At 34.6% G+C, this 19,450-nt stretch overlaps 1 protein-coding gene across 1 annotated transcript in view; it reads right to left on the bottom strand.

Moving 5' to 3' along the window:
* MMP16 (matrix metallopeptidase 16) overlaps positions 1-19,450 on the bottom strand; it is a 281,580-nt gene that overhangs the window by 56,926 nt on the left and 205,204 nt on the right. The window lies entirely within an intron of this gene.

A 19,450-nucleotide genomic window follows, 5' to 3' on the forward strand; every position in this document is an offset into this window, starting at 1 on the left:
TATAAAGGCATTTCTTTTCAAATAAAAAATACATTTACTCTTTTCTCCCATTTGATCTTTATTATTAATCTTTTCTAAACTTTATATTTGAAATGTAGTAACTTCAGATACACACACACACACACACACACACACACACAATTTACCTTTATGAAAGTTAAATAAGAAGTTAGCTTGTAATCAGTGAGATTGGCCATCTGGAGCAATAGCACACTCGAGATGGAGGGTATCTCTTGGGGAAACTGGGGATGTAAATCTATTGAAGAATGACAAGGGATGTAAGTCTCAGGTCCTCCCTATTCTCAAGACATCCTCTGTAAGTGGAAGTTTTGTTTTCTTTCTTTTAATTTTTTTTTCTTGCAAGATTTTATTTAAATTCAAGTTAGTTAACACTGTAAGTGGAAGTGGAATTTAAAATGGGTGATTTTGACTGTACCTTGTCTAGAAAAGAGGGTACAAATAGGCAGATTTTGGTGAGGGGCACTCAATACTAGGGAGGGTATATCTGGAAAACCTAACAGATGTAACCATGTAAATTTCAACTATGTGCCAGCAGTAACTCCGGGAGTATCAGGCTACCAAAAAATGATGGCTCCAAGGACACCATTAAGATTGTCCAACCATTTCAGAAAGAGCCTTCTGATTATTCTATGGCTTATAATGCAAAATTTTTTTGATCATAAATAATTCATATTTTTCTTTGTGATAATTATAATTATTACTGTAAACTGATAAGTTGTCATTTTAGCTCATGCATCAGCCAGGCTTTGTGATTTTAATTTATTAACTGAATTTTTTAGAGCCTGAACCACTGAGGCAGCCTGCCCATAAACCCAAGGACTATACCTTGAAACACAGTGACTTCCACCACTGAGTAACAGTTGGACTCCAACCCAGACATTTTTAGCATCTCAAAGTACAATGCAATTCTGATTTACACGACCTTAATTTTCTTCTATATCCAGATTTTGGTTGTTTTTTGCATATTTTACAAATGAAATTTAATGTAAAAGTTTTATAATGTTTTTATATTATTATATTATGTATATTATATTATATACAAAATATAATATATATAAATATATAAAGATAATATATTTATATATATAAAGTTTTTATATTATAAAAAGTAATACAAATAATTGTTGACATTTTAAAATAACCCCAAAATGGGATTTTTAAAGCAGAAGAGACATCATTTTAGGACTTACCTGGAGAGGTAGATTACAAATGCTTAAGTTTTATACCTTGTTTCAGGAATGTCTGGGTTACAGTTGAACACAAAATGCAACCTTTAACACCTTTTTCCCTTTTATTTTCATGTATATACTAGCAATTTCAGTGATGCTATATATGTTTCATGTCTGAAATGCATAATTAAAGACCTTTAAGAAAACAACCTGTACATGCTGTATCAGTCTCTGCCCAAAACCCACACTGAATTCTCACTTTAATATGAAGTACCATAACATTTATTTAGTATAAGGCGGGTCTGTCTTGGGCCCAGACCAGAGTGGAGTATGTTACTGGAAATAACAGAAAGAACTCTTTATTTCATGTACAACATAACCACATACTGTGGGTTTTTGGGGCAGCATGATGGTGTATTTTTAATGTAGGATAATTATATTCATTTCTTTTCCCCAAACATGCTTTAACTCTAACTATTCTACGTTGGTTTCCCCTATATAACCCAACAGAATCCTTGCAAATAACAAATACATGCAAGATAACCACAGGATTCTATTGACAAATACTATTACTACCAAGATAATTTATTAAGACTATTTTTGTGCCATTATTAATTTGTAGACTACTTTGTAAAAAAATTATAGTTATCTGAAATTCTTGATAGCAATTAGAAGAGTAAAAATGAGTATTAGATAATGATATTGTTAAATAATTTTTAAATTTACATTAACATTGCTTTCAGTGCCAAGTAAGAGGGATTATTGCTTTATTTTCAAAAGTTTTTAGTGGCCAAAATCGTAAAACATGAGGTAACCAAAAGAAATAGTACATTTTTCCCTCTTGCTATGTTCTGACTATTCTTTAGTTTATGTAGTATGGATCCAGGTTTCAAAATGTCTCTTTATTTCTATGATTTATAAAATGTATATTTCATTGCAATACACAGCTCTCAAGGAAAGGAAAGAGGTAGATGCTGACCAGCAACACATCCCAAAAGAAGTTATGTCTTTCTTTCCCTCATCCAGCACTTCAAAAACATAATTTCAAGCTGAAAGGTCAGCAATAGGAAAGTTTGTCCATTTTCTTTCCAGGTCTCATGGAGAACTGTTAGCCCTCCTGTACTGGAGCAGCACTTAATAGGTTTTACTTTGTGTGCTACGCAAAGCCTCTCTCTGTGCCAACACGAAAAAGCCTTTAAAGGAATGTCAGCAGCTTCAGAAACTGCTTGTCAAAAGGATTTCAGTTTTCTTTCTTTGGCCTTCCTAACCACTTTCAAAGGCTTATTTCATTCCTGTAGTTTCCATATTATTAATGCATATAGCTTGTAACGGTAATTCAGGGTGGGCCACATGGTTACAAAATTATAGAGAGAGTTGATTAGGTACAAAAATAAAAGGCAGAGCTTCACAGATTTTACAGTACATTAATATTTTACTACTGGCAATGGTTAGTGGTAGAGCGGGAAAGAAGGCAACAATTTGCTGAAAGGCATTTTAAAAAAAACTATGAATTTTGCCTTGAAAATTGCCTTAAATTTTTTGCAAGCTTATTGTAATTATTACAGTTACAGATAGACTGAAATGTCCAAAAGATTGTTTTTTTTTTTTCTTTTGCCACTGGAAACAAAGCCAAATGGCACTGTAAGGAGTACAGACTAAGAGCTTTGGGTTCTGGTTTTGATTCTGGACTCTGGCTTTGGTCTTTTGTACATCGGGGTAATTCACTTATCTCTATGACCTAGGATCATAGAGATATATACCATAACTACCTTACAGAATGGAATTTTTTAGTTTCTCTTTCAGTTTAGACATAAACTTGTAGGGAAAATGGGGATTGTCGACAAGTTTCCAACTCTGCTAAAACTTAATGAAAATTCATACTAGTGACTATCCTATTTACAAATATTTAAAAGATGAGCAACAACAAAAACCCCTCTTGATGAGTATTGTTTGTATGATGATTTTCCGCTCTCATGAAATACACTTCAAAATTGAGTATAGCCCTTAAACATGAATCTATTCCTAATTATCAAATGATTCTATGAAAATGTAAGGGTGTCCCTGAAAGTATCTTCTTGAATAACATGGTCAAGTTATTAGCTGAGCATTCAAAAGACTTTTTAAGTAACTGATTATCTAGAATTCACTCATTTTATAATGACCTATTTTTCACCTCCAAAAGCTAGGAGCTTTGCTAGGCATTGGGAATAGAACAGTAAATAAGAGAGTGATATAAAAAAGCCAACTGTAACTTGTTAAACTTCTTACTGCACACAACTTCTCACTATTTGTACCTCATAAAGTTTCCAAACAGATAATGTTATTCCTGAAATAGCATTAAAGGAAAAAAAATAGTCAAAATACCATTTATTTACATTATTGTACAATATTCACTCTTTATGTCTATAATCTCTTATTCACAACTGTAAAAATCAGACAGCTTGAAAAAAGAAAGTTGTTTCTTGAGTTTGGAACAAATTTATTTGGCAGAAAGCCTGATGTGAACTGCCATGAGACTTTTTAGAGACTTTTAACTCTGATTTATTGGGACAACTTAGAAGTTTCAGTGAAGAAATACTGAGTTTGATTATGGGTTGTTTCCCTAGATCCCATAGGGATATTAAGGAAGAAATGTTTAATACACTGAATTATTTTTTAAAAAACTGTAAAAAACTGTAATATGGCCACACCATATTAAAATGAAATCAGTACTTTCAAGTGTCTATATTTCAAATTCAAATGTCAATGACTTCTTGACCAAAATTGAGAATTTTATTTCCTACTTTCTTGTTTCTTCAGAGGATCACTGCTTTTGCTTTTTGCCTTTTGGTATTTTTAAAAATAAATGGGATAAATAGAACTAGTTTAAAAAAACAAGGAACTTAAGTTCTTGGTCCTTCATCTGAGGCCTTAGGTATAGAATTTACTGCTGAACTAAGTGTTATGTCCGGAGATAGCCCCTGTCAAGAAGATTGATTAGAAGCCTTCCCAGCAGGCAATGTGAAGGCTGACAGAATTCATAAAATATTCAACCCTCACCTGAAAGTCACACCCTCCTATAGCAAGTACCATCTAAATGTGGAGTTGTGTGAGTGTATATGTCTTAATTTTCTTTAATTTCCCAGACAGACTCATTCATCACTAGAAACATGAGAAAACATCCTAATAACTATAAGTTCTAACACTGAAAACACTAAAAGTAATCATATTTACTAGGTTCAGTAGCGCAATCTCACCTCGGTCTTTGAAATTTGAGCATATGGCCTCAGCAGTGACAATTTCAGTGTGAGGAACATTACAGAGGCAAAATCTGCCTTCCTAATGTTGGTTCCTATTCTGCCTCCGCACATAACACAGAATAGGCCCCCTTCATACCGCAGTGTTTTAAATATTTGAGGTCACAAAGCCCTTTTAGTGATGTCTACTGTAAAATCAGCTCTTTTAACTTTTTCTATGAATTAACTTTTTTTCCCCTTGTGAATTAACTTTTTTTTTATAATGATTTTTTATTATATTATGTTAGTCACCATACAGTACATCCCTGGTTTCCGATGTAAGGCTCGATGATTCATTAGTTGTGTATAACACCCAGTGCACCATGCAATACGTGCCCTCCTTACTACCCATCACCGTGAATTAACTTTCAATATGAGTTCTGATATACCAAATTGGGAAAAATGTTTTATGATTTTAGTTGAAAATTTTTACTATTTGATAGGAAAAAAATTACTCATTTTTAAGTTAAATCAGAATATGACCTATATTTATCTTTAGAAAATAAGTTGCCAAGGATTGTTTCCATGTATAATTCATGCTACTCAAACATTCTACTCAAACTATGGGAACAGAAAAGGACTAGGGCTTGGGACATGAGAATGCCCCATCCTTCCAATCTGAAAATGAAAATCAATCATAAGGAAATTTACAAATAAGTTTGCTAAAGATATGTTCAGATTCTAAGAGGCATTCTTATAGAAAAGATAATACATTATAAGCTATTTAATTTTTCAAAACATGAATTTAAACTGAAGAATGTGGAGCTGTCACTGAGTTTAAAAATTTTTGGAGATTTGGATATTGTCAAATTCCTAGAATTAGCCAACGTGAAGTTAAGAGCATAGTCCTCCAAATTGCCAAGACTGCCCAAGACTTCTGACACCAACTGCAACAAGGTAGGGTCCAACTATAAAGTTAGATAGAGGGAAGATTCCACACAGGACCACCCTCACTTCTCACACAAGTTCAGGGGTTCCCAAAAACATTCTAAGATTTGAAGACTCAAAAAAAAAAAATCACTGGAAACTATTATACTTTAAGGTTTCAGTTCTTATAGGGAGAGAATGCAGATCAAAAATCAGCTAAAGGAAGAGATTCATAGAGTAGCATCTGAGAAGCTTCCATTATCCTAGGGGTACATTACCATCCTGGTATCAGTGTGTGATGATATCCATGGGCTGCTGCCAAACAGGGAAGGGCACCTGAGCTTCAGTGTCTTGAATTTTTGTCAGGGCTTTATTTTGCAGGCATGTCTGATTGATTGGCTGTCCACATGATTGGATTCAGTATCTAGGTCAATGGATACCACATAACCCAAAGCCCCCACCCACCCTAAATCACATGATTTTTTTTTCTTGTATAACCTGTCCCCACCCTAACAGGGTGTGTGACAGGGAATACCTCCACAAAACCCTTGGCAAACAGCCAGACCTCCTTTTGACCTAGTCTAACTCTTTATAACACGGCAAGTATTTAATTCAAGGGTCAAGGATAGATTTACAAATTTAAAAATAAAAACAAAAATAAAAACAAAACCCTGAAACCAAACACTTAGTTGGAAATTCTTAACACTCATTGACTTTAAAGAAAAGGAAAGCAAAGTAGAAGACAACTTTAGTGCCCAGTATCAACATAACCCAGCTCTAAGTTTGATGTGAAAGTAAATTCAACTACAGTGTTATGAAAATCAATTTCCCTATATAAAAAATAAAGCCAAGTAAGTGAACAAGTCTATAAATTTGTAAATAAAATTACAGGTAAACTTGTGAAAACTTTTAGATGTTGATAGAATTATTTTATTTTTCTCTCATTCCATGAATAAAAAATATATGGGTTCTTTATGGTGAATTGTTTACCTTAATCACCACAATTACAGCAAAATAAATTACCCTGTTATTATAATTTCACTTTTTCTTAGAAATGCTGTAATAAGGGATATGTTCAAAATGAATTATTTTCACAAAATCTAACTTATGGAATGCTTCACAAGAGCCACTCTATATACATATTCTAAGAAGAATATAAGAATCAATTTATTCACTATGGGAAAACAGAATTCTTTAAATGAAAGCCAAAGAGGATGAGCAAGATGGATGGTATTTAGTTAAAACTTTACTTCCCAACCTTGATTTTAATTTGTCATACTTTTCAGGTTTCATATCACTTCTGATAACTATTACTTTGGTAACCACACTCTTTAGAAACCTAGTTTTTAAGACCCCTGAAGCTTCCAATATAACATATACTGACTTCATGAAATTTAAAACTGTAAAAGTGACATATTGGTGTTATACATTAAAAAAAATTTTTTAAATTTGTGCCAGTCATGACAATGTCTCACATTAGTGCATCTCTTTTAAACATTCAAACACATTTCACATATCTTATCTCATTGTGAGATGGATTATCTAGCTATTAACTGCCTTATTTGGTATCTCTGAAATATATAGTCCAAAAAGGAAATGCTTATCATGTTAACAATATTCTGGCATCAGAACCCAGGCCTCCTGACTTTTAGCCTAAATTTATTTTCAATAGAATATATAGTTTTTCTTCCATGAAACAGGGGATAGTTCATTGTTAGTTCAAGTTATCTCTTCCTCAGAAAAGCCTTCCTGGATATTATTGATCAGGTTTTTTAAAACTAAAACAAAACAAATATTTATATGTGTTTATTGCACCATATACTTTCTTTTCTTTGAAGTTACTATAGGTACAATTTTATTTGTCTTCCGATTCAGTGATTAATGTCTGTTTCCCTGCAATGAGTAGTAAGCTCTTTAAGCAAGTAGCACAAAGATTCTTATCTTCGAGAAGAAACTCAGGCTCAGTTGTGGAATCCCGGTCATACAAGTATCCAAAGCCTGGGCTTTTCCATTTTTACTATAACCTAGTATATTTTTTTAAACACAAAGAGACTCAATCCAGATTTTCAACTAAATAAATTAATTAAATGTAACTATGTATCAATAACCACTTCCCATAGTTTCCTACATAAACTATTTCCCATATTATATATTTATGCAAGGAAAAAACATCTCCCAAAAATACCCAGGAGGGAAGTAGAGGAATTGCCCTTACATGTATATTTAGTAAACCGTATGATTTTTTTCAACAGTGTTCAGAATTCTCTTCACAAAATTTATGTTTGATCCTCTATCTGTTCTTTTGTTTATGTGAGCAACAGAGAAACTAGGTTGATATACATGATAAAGATATTTTAACACAATTACAGTATTACATGAAAAAGTTTGAGGAACCAAGCAGAAGCTCCGGCATTTCTATTTCTGATAGTAAGTGCAAATGCCGTAGGCAACTTGGAAAATGTTGTCTTTTCCAAGGGACTTCAGGATTATGGACGAGGAGGTTTATGTGTCAGGGGCACACAAGTGGTCAGCTCTTCCATCAGCTCCTTTGAGCTTCAGCTCAAGGATATAACAGTCTTTGTTCGCTTCATGGTCTCACCAGTAACTGCTACAAATAACGGCACTTCACAAGTAGAGTAGTGCAGCCCAAAGAATGCAGAGACTCAGCAACCTTTCCAGGTGAGATGCAAAAAAGAGTGGTTTCACAATATCCACGTTTAATTCTCCATAAAAATGCTTCCTGTCCTGACAGATTAAGAATACGATGCACCTTTTCGTGAGTGAAGTTTCAGTAAATAACATTTTTACAGAGAAAGGGAAACACTGTAACTTCTTTTTTACAGAAGTCTCAATATTCTCAATATTCTTGAAAGACCTGGTACTTCTCATCCAGTTCCCGGTCAGACATGTTGTTCTTTGGCCCTCTCTGAGTCCCTTCATAATTTCAGCTCCCTGTGACATTTAAAGGCAAGCTTGCTTGCTTGCTTGATTTTTAAATTCAGTCCTAGTCCAGCCACCCATTCCTAGAGCAGCATTCTTAGGGCTGCTTTTTTGTCCTGATCTTCAAATCCCTGTTTTGCTAGTTGTCTTCAATCCCATCTTTTAGGAATGGGGCTTTGTCTTCCTCTTAGCCGTTCCTCTCCCAAGAGCCACCATTTGTTCAACGTTTGTCATTAGCTCTGTTCCCTACGTTATTTTCCTACCTGGTCACTCCTGGGTCAAGTCTGTTGGCCAGTTAACTGAGCCTGCAGAACAAAGCCTCAAGTTTTCAACAGGGCATGTAAGATCCTATATGAAGGAGTCCCACTTGTGTCTCTCCAGCTTCATTTTTCCATTTCCCTGCTTTGGTTTTTATAACAAAATTGATTAGCTTCCTACTGCACCACACCCCTTCTTACCTCTGAGCTTGGCTAACTTTACGTCGTTCTTACAGATGCAGATTAGAGAAGCCTTTCCCAGTTTATGTGGCTTTTTCCATTGTGTCCCCACTGCACTCACATTAGCCTATTACAGCACATCATGATGCATTAAGGTGATCTAGTTACTGATAGCTCCTCTGCTAGACTGTTATCTCCCCGAGGAAAAGAACAGAGGGTGACCTGGTCATCATGTCATTCCCAATGTCTAGCTATTCTTTGGTAGCCAGTCAAAACTTCATTGAAGAATAAAAAAGAATGAATGAAAGAGTACCAATAGTTAGTTTCTTAAGAGCAAGGATTGTAGTCATAGACTCCTTTGCAACTCTTTACGGTCAACCACAGAGCTTCTCACAACACTGACAGTGCTAGTAATAATAACAACATCATCAGCAACTATTACAATGATAATAGCAGTTGCTGAAATTACTTGAACATCTGTTGTGTACCAGTCTCTGTGCTCAGTGCTCTACATGGCTTACAGTTTATCAGTGTTTCTGAACTGACAAACATTGCTATATAGCAGTCCTCATGTTGTATAAATTAACAATACTCTCTGGATTAATTGCCAAATAATCACGTCACTTTGCATTTTAAAGTATTTCTATAGTAAACTGAAAAAATTCTCACCATGGTGCCTACAAAATGGCAAAACTGTAGATAAACAGACATTTAGTGAGCTTGATTCACAGGAGGCTAATCCTACTCAAGATTAATGAATAGTGGGCACGGATCCTCATCTCATTGGACATCTTTGCTAGCCAGGTTAAATTATATTATTGAAAGTTGTCACTGTAATTTTGAACAAGGACATTTTTAGTCACAGTCCAAGGTAAAAGTCATTGAATACTTTAATAGCTTTTGCCTACCTGTATTTTTTGAAAATGATATGGCTTCACTGTCACTTAATGTGTTACAACCTTCACAGTTACCAAGCTTCTTTTATGCCACTATATTTTGAGCTACCAAATGTATATACAGCATCACTACACTACAGATTTTTAAAAGGTATTCACAATTCCATCATTCTAAGATTTGTCTGACATCATTTTTCTGTAATTTCCCTTTTTTGTCAATACATATTTCAAATAATGCAATTCATGATATGTAAAAATTTAAATTTTACTCTTCTATACTTGTGTATATGTTATAATCATGTCCTATTGTTTCATACATTCTCCCTAATTAACCTTTTAAATGATCACATTCTATTTCTTTCAGTTGACATACTATTTATTTGCTACACCACTACCATATTACTGGATAATTTGGGCTGCTTGCAAAATTTTCTCCTACTGGCAAGAAAGCTGTGATGAATATCATTGTTCATTTTAGATTTACTTAATTATTTCAGGATGAATTACCATGTAGGGGATTACTAATTTGGAAACTATGCACACTTCCTTTTTTATTGTAAGATATATCAATGCTGTAGTTTAAACTTGAAATATTTTTTCAATCTTACTCATTTGCCATTGATATAAATTATACCTTCTTTAAAACTGTCATAATATAAATAAATTTCTATAATATAAATATAAGTAAATAAACATAATATAATGCTCTGAAACTTTAAAGTATCATAAGAAGCACATATAGAAGAATGAACAAAGTAGTCAAGAACCTCCCTCATGGAAGTTAAATGCAAAGAAGATAGAGTTAGAAGTAAAAACATTGTTCATATTTAAAAAGATTTATTTATTTATTTTTTATTTTTTCTACTTATTTTTCAGAGAGAGAGAGAGATAGCACAAGCAGGGGTAGTGGCAGGCAGAGGGAGAAGCAGGCTCCTGCTGAGCAAGAAGCCCGACGTGGGACTCAATCCCAGGACCCTGGGATCATGACCTGAGCCGAAGGCAGACGCTTAACCAACTGAGCCACCCAGGCGTCCCGATTTATTTATTTTTTATTCGAGAGAGAGAAAGAGAGAGTTTGGGGGAGGGGCAGAGGGAGAGGGTGAGAGAGAATCTCAAGCAGACTCCCCACTGAGCGTGGAGCCTGACGTGGGGCTCAGTCCCACAACCCTGAGATCATGACCTGAACTGAGATCGAGAGTCTGATGCTTAACTGACTGAGACACACAGGTGCCCCCAAATGTTGTTCATTTAATAAATATTTATTGAATGCTGCCATTAGGACAAGTACCATTAGTTAAATTTAATCCTATCAGTGGCTTTTTTATGTCAAGAAAAATATTTTTCAATTATATAGTTCAAGTGCTTATTAGAAAAGCTGTATTTCACTGTTTTACTATGGTTCAGGACATCTTTCTTAACACCCTTAATAGTCGCCCACCCCCCAACATCACCACCATTGATTTTCGAGGAATTTTTCAGGCAGACTGTCACACAATTTGCAAATAATGATAGCTTTAGCCTCTATTTTATATATTTCTACATGTTTTATATATTTCAACATGCAAAAGATAAACAAATGCTTTTAAGAAATTCTGAAGAGCTGGCTGAATGTTTAAATAACTTCACATACTCCACAAAGCACAATGATAATCACAACATTGTTAACTGAAAGTTTTAAAAGGGAATGGGAAAAATAAAGTCTCATTTCTGCTTCACAGAAATATAAGAGGTCAAAAGTGGTACAGTCACAAATGCCAAATATGAAAGAAAAAAACTGGAGAAGTGCTATTTTCAAAACTTCTAATAGAAAATCTACATTTTATGCATAGTATAAATCTTGAACTAAACTGCTTATTAATCTTGCATTAAGGGGCGCCTGGGTAGCGCAGTCGTTAAAGCGTCTGCCTTTGGCTCAGGGCGTGATCCCGGCGTACCGGGATCAAGTCCCACATCAGGCTCCTCCACTATGAGCCTGTTTCTTCCTCTCCCACTCCCCCTGCTGTGTTCCCTCTCTCGCTGGCTGTCTCTCTGTCACATAAATAAATAAAATCTTAAAAAAAAAAAATAATAATCTTGCATTAAGGTAAAAGTGCTCTGAGCAATAAATTGTGAAAGTGACCACTTTCTTTGTAAAAATCTCAATATAAGCTATAGATTATGACAAACATGGAATAAAAAATATTTTTGATACTGAAAAGACTTAGATTATTAATAATTGTAGAATAGGAAGATTGATATTGCTTGGAGTGAGAGGGTTTTTCAAATTAGCTCACAATTAATATACTTTCAGAGAACATTTTTGCATGACTATATGGAATTTTTCTATTCATATTATAAATTTATATCAAACTATGATAAAACATAGCTTAGTTTCCAATAAATGCATTGAAAGCATATATATATATATGTATTTTTTTTACTTTTTTTCCATTGAAATATAGTTGACACACAATGTTACATTGGTTTCAGGTGTGCAACATAGTGATTTTTGTTTTAATTTTTTATTTAAATTCCAGTTAGTTAACATATAGTGTAATGTTAGTTTCAGGGATAGAATTTCGTGATTCAGCACTTACGTACAACACCCGGTGCTCATCACAAGCGCCCTCCTTAATTTGCATCAGCTATTTAACCCATCCTGCCACTCACGTCCCCTCTGGTAACCATCTGTTTGTTCTCTATAGTTAAGAGCCCGGTTCTTGGTTGTCCTCTATTTTCTCCCCCTATGTTCATTTGTTTTGTTTCTTAAATTCCACATGTGAGTGAAATCATATGGTATTTGTCTTTCTCTGACTGGCTTATTTCGCTTAGCATAATACTGTCTAGCTCCATCCACATCATTGCAAATGGCAAGATTTCATTTTTTATGGCTGAGTAATAGTCCATATATCATATATACCATATTTTCTTTATACATCTGTCAGTTGATGGCCACTTGAGCTGTTTGTATAATTTGTCTATTGTTGATAATGCTGCTACAAACATTGGGGTGCATGTATCCCTTCAAATTAGTATTTTTGTATTCTTTAGGTAAATACCCAGTAATGCAATTGCTGGATCATAGGGTAGTTCTATTTTTAACTTTTTGAGGAACCTCTACACTGTTTTCCACAGTGGCTGCACCGGTTTGCATTTATGCTGTCCTCACCACAAATGTAGCTACCGTCTGTCACTATACACTGCTAATACAACACCATTGACTCTATTCCCTATTTTGTACTTTCATCCTTATGACTTATTCATTCTGTAACTAGACACCTGTACCCCCCACTCCCCTTCACTCACTTTGCCCATTCCCCTACCCCCTCCTCTCTGTCAAACACCCATTGTTCTCTGTATTTATGGGCCTATTTGTAAGCATAAATTAAACGTTCTATTTTATGTTATTAATAAAAAGTTTTACTGAATCCAAAACAAGTATCCAAATATATGCTTAAAATGTTTGAAGTCACCTAAAAATAAGGAGACTAGAGAGAAGATTGGAAATGTAGGTGACTGTGAATCCATTCTTCTGAATACTTAGATGCTTGCCCCAACAGTCAGGAAATGTCAGTAAAGAATTTAAATATTTCAAGGAGTAAATCTTAAGTGATAGAGAATACAAATATTTTGAAAATCAATTAATATTGACATTAAAATCCAGTATTACACATAATTCCAGTTGCTTCCTAAAATGTTTACTTACCCAAAATATTTGAAAGACTGTGATTTTGTACTACAAGGAAATTTAATTAATACTCTGCTCACAGTGTCTTGGCAATTGCTCCCTTTGGTCTACTGTGAATCTAGCCCCAACTACAATATACTATTAATATCAGTTAATACTTCCTGGAATTGAACTATGACTCAGAGTAATTTTAGATTACACTTGGTTGTGTAATTTCTCTAAGTATTTCTTTCTTAAACACTTTTTGGATTCTCTGACAACAGAATATATATTTTTTAAGATTTAATTATTTGAGAGAGAGAAAGAGGGAGAGCGCATGAGTGGGGGGAGGGGCAGAGGGAGAGAATCTTCAAGCAGACTCCCCACTGAGCATGGAGCCTGACTCAGACCTGCTCGATCCCAAGACCCATGAGATCATAACCTGAGCCTAAACCAACAGTCAGAAGCCTAACTGACTGAGCCACCCATGCACCCCCATCTGACAACAGAATATTTTAAATTATTTCATTGAATAAAGTGATATGAACAACAACAATCACAAACCATTCTATTCCTTTCCCTTATAAAATACAAATTACAGCCATATTCTCTGATCTTTACTCAGCTAAAAGTTATTTTAAATAATAATTTCAAACAGCATGGGAATTTGAGTTAATGCATATAGTGAGTAATTCCAAAAGCCAGGTCTGTCTTGCTACATAAAAGCTACCATTTCCTGAGCTTACTATATACTTATGACGGAATTATTAGCCATTGTACAGATAAGGAAAGTAAGCTCAGAGATATTTTTAAGAATATTTATTGTCTGCTATGTTCAGGACATGGCACAATCCAGCAGTAAATACAGGAGTAGTTCCAGCCCTTGTCTGGAGCCTATGACAAATGCGATCTCACTCCAAGTCTATCTCTAATGTCTAAAAGTTTAAGCATTATTCTATACTGATGTAAACAAGGACATACAAGTATGCAACAAGAATGAATGATATCATTAGATTAAGAGCTGGGAGAGAATTCTTCCAATGGTAAATGGCAAATCTATTCTTTAGAGTCACAAAAATGGCACAAAGCTTATACAACCCACAATAAACTCTTACGAATTTCTACAAATATTGTTGTTTCTTTTCATATATCTAGCCTCATGCAGACCTCTGTAACAGCAGACTGCGCAGGAATAGAGATTGGAGATAGACTTCTGCTGCTTTACAAACAACCCCAGAAATCTGGAAGATATGTGAGTGTTTGGTATTTAACAGGGAAAAACCTGCAAAGCTGGGAGTGCCTGGCAAGTTCAAACACAGCAGGGAGACTAGTGTGGTTGTCACTGAGTGAGTAAAAATGAGCAGGTTAAGAAAAAGGAGGTGAGATCAGAGAGGTAAAGAAAAATACAGTGATCATGTAGCGTTGTGGGCAACTGAAAGAACCTTGGCTTTTGCCCCAACTTTATTGTGGTCTATTGATAAATAAAAATGGTATATATTTAAGGTATACAACTTGGCAATTTGTTATAAGTATACATTGTGAAATGATTACCACAGTCAAACTTATAAACCTATCCATCACCTCACATAGTTAACTCCATATACATTTTATAGATAGATAGATAGATAGATAGATATAGATATATAGATATATAGATATATAGATATATAGATATATAGATATAGATATATTATGGTGAGAACAACTGAGATCTACTTTAGCAAATTTCAAGTAAGTGATACATTATCATTAACTATAGTTACCATGCTGTATATTAGGTCTCCAGGACTTAAAACTAAAAGTTTTACCCTTTGTGCAATGTCTCCCCATTTCCCCACCCCCTGAACTTCTCTCAATCTTTCTCTCTGTCTCTCATATAAAATCTCTTCTTTTATGAAAAAAACCACCATCTTTCAAGTGAAATTGGGTCATACCCTATACTTACTAGGCTAGGCTAATGAGACATTGTACTTTTAATCGAAGTTAAGCTAGTGTTAATAAGGGCAGAATCTGGACAGGTCTGTTTCTGTGGAAATAAAAGGGACTATGATTCTTCAGTAGAATTAAGTAGGTAGCCATAAGTGAAGATGGTCATATTTAAGAACATATAGTTTTGTGGACAATGCTGCTGTGAACATTGGGGTGCATATGGCCCTTCTCTTCACTACATCTGTATCTTTGGGGTAAATACCCAGTAGTGCAATGGCTGGATCACAGGGTAGCTCAATTTTTAACTTTTTAAGGGACCTCCACACTGTTTTCCAGAGTGGCTGTACCAACTTACTAACATAATATAATAAAAAAATATTATTGTGGAAAAAAAAGAACGTATAGTTTTGTGATGAATAAGCATGAATAGACAAGAATTTGGTAAAGAAAAAAGAACCAAATGATTTCTGTGTTGGTTTGCTTTCTCATTTTTGTTTTTTGTGGGTTTTTTTTTTTGGTAAACAATGAAATGCTTTCCTTACTCAGAGCCTTAAGCCTTGTTCTTCTCTACTAATTGGGAAGACACTTTACCATACTTCCACGAATGCTGTTCCACAAGAGCTTTGCCTTTTAATACTATCCTTTCTAGCTCTACTGTAAAGCACGGGCCTTTGTTTGTTCCCCTAGTATAAAGAACTGATCGGTTGTCACGTGAAACCTTCTGTGTGTGTGTGCGTGCACACGTGTGTGCACGCATACACACGTGTCTGCGTGAACACACACGTGTCTGCGTATGCTAAAAGAACTCCAGGTGTGGATACAGGTTTTCTTCCTATCTTCAATTTCAGGATAATAGTTACTACTGCATTCTTTCCCACATAACAAAATATTGTGTGCTGAAACACACCCTGTGTTAGGCTAATTCTGGTTTCTTTTACATCACAAGATAACTAAATAGTCAATGTTTTTATCCTGTAGTCCAAAAGAACTTTGAATCTTCATTTGAACAATCAGATCTTCCTGTTGTCAGGTTGGTCACAACAGCAGCCTCATGTGATATACACAGTGTAAGCTCTGCAGGGAACACTCTTAAAAACCACCTCTTTAGAGGAAGGGCAAAGCTGTTGTTGTATCGCTATTTTATTCCTCTATTTCTTGGCATTTTGTTTTGATTTTCATTTCCTTGCTTGAGGTGGTTTACATTCCCCAAAGATTATGAAGCTGCATGGAAGGCTTAACTTTTTCATGTGAATATATTCAGAATTTTATCTACAGGACAAGACAGAATTTTATTTATGTGTATATATATATATATATGTATATTTATATAATTAAAATATATGTTGTAATATTATATATATGTAATGCTTGTTATATTTCCATTTAGAAGCATATCCAGGTGAACTCACTTCAAATAAATCAGTGCCTGCAAAGCTCAAAGTAAATCAAATCTCTGAAGAGGAAGTTTGCTTCCAAAAAGAATTATGCTAAAACTACCATTCTAAAGAAAGTTTCCTTTCTAAGAAGAAAGCAAAATTATCTGATATTACCTTTTACTTATATCTAGATTTTCAGAATTTAAGTAAAAACATACATACAGATTTTAAGTAAATCTGCTCATGGAAATCTTTGGGCAAGGAATAACAAACTAGCAGAACGAAATATTTTCAGTAATGTATTAGTTGATTAATGTCGTATAAATGCAATAGTAGCTCTGTTTTCATTAGATAATTCTTATACCGAGATCCTTATTCATTAGCTTGAGCACTACAAAGCCCACATGAACCAATCCCTGCTTTGAAGAAGTTTATATCTAGTTAAGGAATGCACTACCATGAGAAATAGAGAAGACAGAAATTAAACACATGCTAATTGAATGTAGATAATAAATACAGAAATCACTAGAAAGAGATTTGGGGTTGAAGAATAGTCAGAGTTTGGGACGTGTGGAAGACATCAAAGAGGGAAGTTTTAGATAACCAGAGGCTTGCAATGAAGCCCCAGATATTAAAACTACAGTAAAATGAGTGTTGGGTGAGTAAACATTGGGGAGATAAAGAGGTTTCTAATTTGTGTAGGGAATCTGTAATGAAGAAAAGTAGAGAATCAAGTTACATTAGTAAAAGTGAGATCAAAGAGTGGGTGATCCTAAAATCTATTTGAAGGAATAGCTGATAAGGAGCAAACTATGAAACTAATGATGAGTATATTAAAAGAAAATTTTAAAGGCAGGCATGCAAAGACAGACAGGTGGAGTAATTTCAGGCAAGTAGAACAGGTATGGCGAAATGACATTAATTTGAGGTAAAGTTAGTCTAGCCTATTTAGGTATAAAGGGATAACTTAGGGGGCCAGCAGTTATTAATAAAGGAAAACAGAATTTATGGATGCTTTCTCACATAGTTCAGTGACCCATGGGGAACCTCTGTGTGAAGCACTTGGAAAGCTAGAATGTAAGAACCAAGAAGCCAGGATCTAGCTGTTTTGTTTATTACCACATGGCCGGTGCCTAAAACAGCATCTCACAGTAGGAGCTCAATAAATACCTCTTGCATATTTACTATTTTAAAATATAGTTGAAAGCCTACCACCTTTCTTTTGAACTTTCCCTTACTCTTTCAGGTAGCAAAGCTTAGTGGGAAAGACACAGAATTTAGAATCAGGCAGACCTGTGTTCATCTACTGACTACTACTTACAAACCTTGTAACTAGACAAACTACTTAACTTTTCTGATTCTCAGTTTTCTCATTTGTAAAATAGAGAATTCTGTGCATCTTGCAGTGTTATTATAAGGTTTAGAGATTATGGATGTAAAGTGCCTAGATACATTCAGGGTCATATTAGTTACCCAATCCATGGTAGCTATTAATTAAGAGCAGGTATCATTCAATCATACTTCCTTTGCTTTGATCAAATCTTGTTTATTTCCGATTTATATAATTTGTCACTTTGCACTAGTGTTTATATGTCTATCTTCTCTCCCTCAATATGCCAACTTTTTTAGTACACCAAATACCAATTTCTTTAATGTGCCTAAGAAATTTTTCTCTCAAAATTCAGCATAAGCTTTTTCTCAGTCAAGTTTTCTTGAACTATTCAACTAGGCTTCAGTACTTTTCCTTCATGTTCATGTTGTACCTTTTACTCCTACATCTTGAAAGTACTTAAGTTCATGTTTGTCTTCACTCCTGGAGTATGAGCTCCATAAAGACAGGGGTGCTACCTTCCATTCATACATCCCTGGTGCCTCGAAAACTACTCTGGGCGTTATACAGAAGAAGATATGAGTATGAAAATTATCAAACCATGTGATACAAAATCCAAGTAAGTGGAGATTAAAAAGAATGCAGTGCCCATCAGAAGATATCCTCAACAGTAATTATTATTAGAAAGAGGGCAGAGACCAGCGGAAAAAAGAAATTAGAGCTTAGGAACTCTGTACTATAGAGTTTTGATTAAGGAATCCAAGGTGATATGAGAGGTTAGAGAAGCAGATCTTACTCATATTTTTCATATACCTGTTTTGATATTAATAATAGTGGCTACTATATTCTACTTGAGAGTTGGTCTATGTGCTTTTTATCCATTCCTGATTCCAGGAACCAGTGATCACAAGACCTCATTTTGTCAATCAAGAACACTCCCAGTGTGCAGAACAGAAAGGCTGGTGAAAATGATCGTTACATATGCAGATACCAGTCTTTTCTGAGATCGGCCATCTAATTACACAGATAGGAAGGAGGGAAAGAATGTACCCAGAGTCAATTTCACATCATATTCTCGGATAAGTTTATCACTTTATTGATGCGACTACGATATCAACGTAGGATGTTGGAATTTGGCCAAAACAGAGAAAACAAAATCTTTCAATGTCATTTAGTGTCTTGTAGAATAAACAAATGACTGCATTTTGTTTTCATTTCAACTACTTGCTGTGGGATGAGCCACAACGAGTGGCTATATACAGAGAGACAGAAAGAAAGCTTTTATTTCTTATTCCTTGAATCTAAATTTATTAATCTACTTAAATTGAATGAGAGTTTTTTAATTAAGCATTGCAGAGCATTTACAGAATTCAAAAATCTATTCATGTGTTTGAACAAAAGCATCGATTTTTCCTGGAAAGTATGATGCTCTTGTGCATATTATATCAAATCCAAATCTTATTTTCCAAGAAAGGAAATAGAGTACTTTGTCTATTAAAAATGATATGAAATCTATATTTTTAAAGTGTAGCCTCTGGTAGATAGGAAATTCTGCATAAGTAGG

This window comes from Ursus maritimus, unplaced genomic scaffold (assembly GCF_017311325.1).
Source record: "Ursus maritimus isolate PB19 unplaced genomic scaffold, ASM1731132v1 scaffold_9, whole genome shotgun sequence".
Taxonomy (NCBI): domain Eukaryota; kingdom Metazoa; phylum Chordata; class Mammalia; order Carnivora; family Ursidae; genus Ursus; species Ursus maritimus.